This window comes from Petromyzon marinus, chromosome 20 (assembly GCF_048934315.1).
Source record: "Petromyzon marinus isolate PM22_M1 ecotype Great Lakes invasive population chromosome 20, UKy_Petmar_22M1.pri1.0, whole genome shotgun sequence".
Classification (NCBI taxonomy): Eukaryota; Metazoa; Chordata; class Hyperoartia; order Petromyzontiformes; family Petromyzontidae; genus Petromyzon; species Petromyzon marinus.
The window spans coordinates 14,948,563-14,951,062 of NC_133686.1; positions in this window are offsets into that span (position 1 = coordinate 14,948,563).

Consider the following 2,500-nt stretch of genomic DNA (forward strand, 5'->3'; position numbering starts at 1 on the left):
TTAGTAGAGAACTGGTGTTTTAGTGTCTCTGAGTACAGTCGTTTAGCCTCTCTCACCGCTTTGCTAAACCTGTTCTTCGACTCCTTGAATCTGTCTCTATCCCCACTCCTAAACGCTTCCTCCTTCTCCAACCTCAACCTTTTGAGCTTTGCTGAGAACCAGGGCTTGTTGTTGTTAAAGTTCACCCTGGTACGTGTTGGGATACAGCAGTCCTCACAGAAGCTGATGTACACAGCCTCTGTGAGTTCATCCAGACTATTGGTAGCAGTCGTGAACATATCCCAGTCAGTACAGTCTAAGCACGCCCGCAAATCTTCCACAGCCTCACTGGTCCACTGTTTAGATGTCCTCACAGCAGGTTTACAGAGTTTTAGTTGCTGCCTGTATGCACGAATCAGGTGGACCAAGGGAGTTCTGTGCGAGCCGAACAGCCCCGTGACCCACAAGAGAAACATCCCCGCCAAATTCGAGCGTTTGACGGGGTCTATCCGTGAAAAAATATTCACGTTTTTGAGTGCACATGCATTTCTGCTGCAAATGCCTCTGGAAGTTTCATGCCGTTCGTATGCCAATTGTGGCAACACGAAAATGACCCGTTTTCCCATTCCGAGGGATTTCTGTGCGACCCTAACAGCCCCGTGAGCCACAAGAGACACATCCCCGCCAATTTCTAGCGTTTCACGGGGTCTATCCGTGAAAAATATAGACGTTTTTGAGTGCACATGCATTTCTGCTGCAGATGCCTCTGGAAGTTTCATGCCGTTCGTACGCAATGTGGCAACACGAAAATGACCCCTTTTCCCATTCCGAGGGATTTCTGTGCGACCCTAACTAACAGCGCCCGTGAGCCACAAGAGAGACATCCCCGCCAATTTATAGCGTTTCACGGGGTCTATCCGTGAAAAATATAGACGTTTTTGAGTGCACATGCATTCCTGCTGCAAATGCCTCTGGAAGTTTCATGCCGTTCCTATGCAATGTGGCCACACAAAAATGACCCGTTTTCCCATTCCGAGGCATTTCTGTGCGACCCTAACAGCCCCGTGAGCCACAAGAGAGACATCCCCGCCAACTTCTAGCGTTTGACGGGGTCTATGCGTGAAAAATATTAAAATTTTTGAGTGCACGTGCCTTTCTGCTGCAAATGCCTCTGGAAGTTTCATGGCGTTCCTATGCAATGTGGCAACACGAAAATGACCCCTTTTCCCATTCCGAGGGAGTTCTGTGCCACCCTAACAGCCCCGTGAGCCACAAGAGACACATCCCCGCCAATTTCTAGCGTTTCACGGGGTCTATCCGTGAAACATATAGAAGTTTTTGAGTGCACATGCATTCCTGCTGCAAATGCCTCTGGAAGTTTCATGCGGTTCGTACGCAATGTGGCAACACGAAAATGACCCGTTTTCCCATTCCCAGGGATTTCTGTGCGACCCGAACAGCCCCGTGAGCCACAAGAGACACATCCCCGCCAATTTCTAGCGTTTCACGGGGTCTATCCGTGAAAAATATCAATTTTTTTTTGACTGCACATGCATTTCTGCTGCAAATGCCTCTGGAAGTTGCATGCGGTTCGCATGCAATGTGGCGACACGAAAATGACCCGTTTTCCCATTCCGAGGGATTTCTGTGCCACCCTAACAGCCCCGTGAGCCACAAGAGAGACATCCCCGCCAATTTCTAGCGTATCACGGGGTCTATCCGTGAGAAATATTCACTTTTTTGAGTGCACATGCATTCCTGCTGCAAATGCCTCTGGAAGTTTCATGCGGTTCGTATGCAATGTGGCGACACGAAAATGACCCGTTTTCCCATTCCGAGGGATTTCTGTGCCACCCTAACAGCCCCGTGAGCCACAAGAGAGACATCCCCGCCCACTTCTAGCGTTTCACGGGGTCTCTCCGTGAAAAATATCACATTTTTTGAGTGCACATGCATTCCTGCTGCAAATGCCTCTGGAAGTTTCATGCGGTTCGCATGCAATGTGGCGACACGAAAATGACCCGTTTTTTCCCATTCCGAGGGATTTCTGTGCCACCCTAACAGCCCCGTGAGCCACAAGAGACACATCCCCGCCAATTTCTAGCGTTTCACGGGGTCTATCCGTGAAAAATATTCAATTTTTTGACTGCACATGCATTTCTGCTGCAAATGCCTCTGGAAGTTTCATGCGGTTCGCATGCAATGTGGCGACACGAAAATGACCCGTTTTCCCATTCCGAGGGATTTCTGTGCCACCCTAACAGCCCCGTGAGCCACAAGAGAGACATCGCCGCCAATTTCTAGCGTTTCACGGGGTCTATCCGTGAAAAATATTCACTTTTTTGACTGCACATGCATTCCTGCTGCAAATGCCTCTGGAAGTTTCATGCCGTTCGCATGCAATGTGGCAACACGAAAATGACCCGTTTTCCCATTCCGAGGGATTTCTGTGCCACCCTAACAGCCCCGTGAGCCACAAGAGACACATCCCCGCCAATTTCTAGCGTTTCACGGGGTCTAT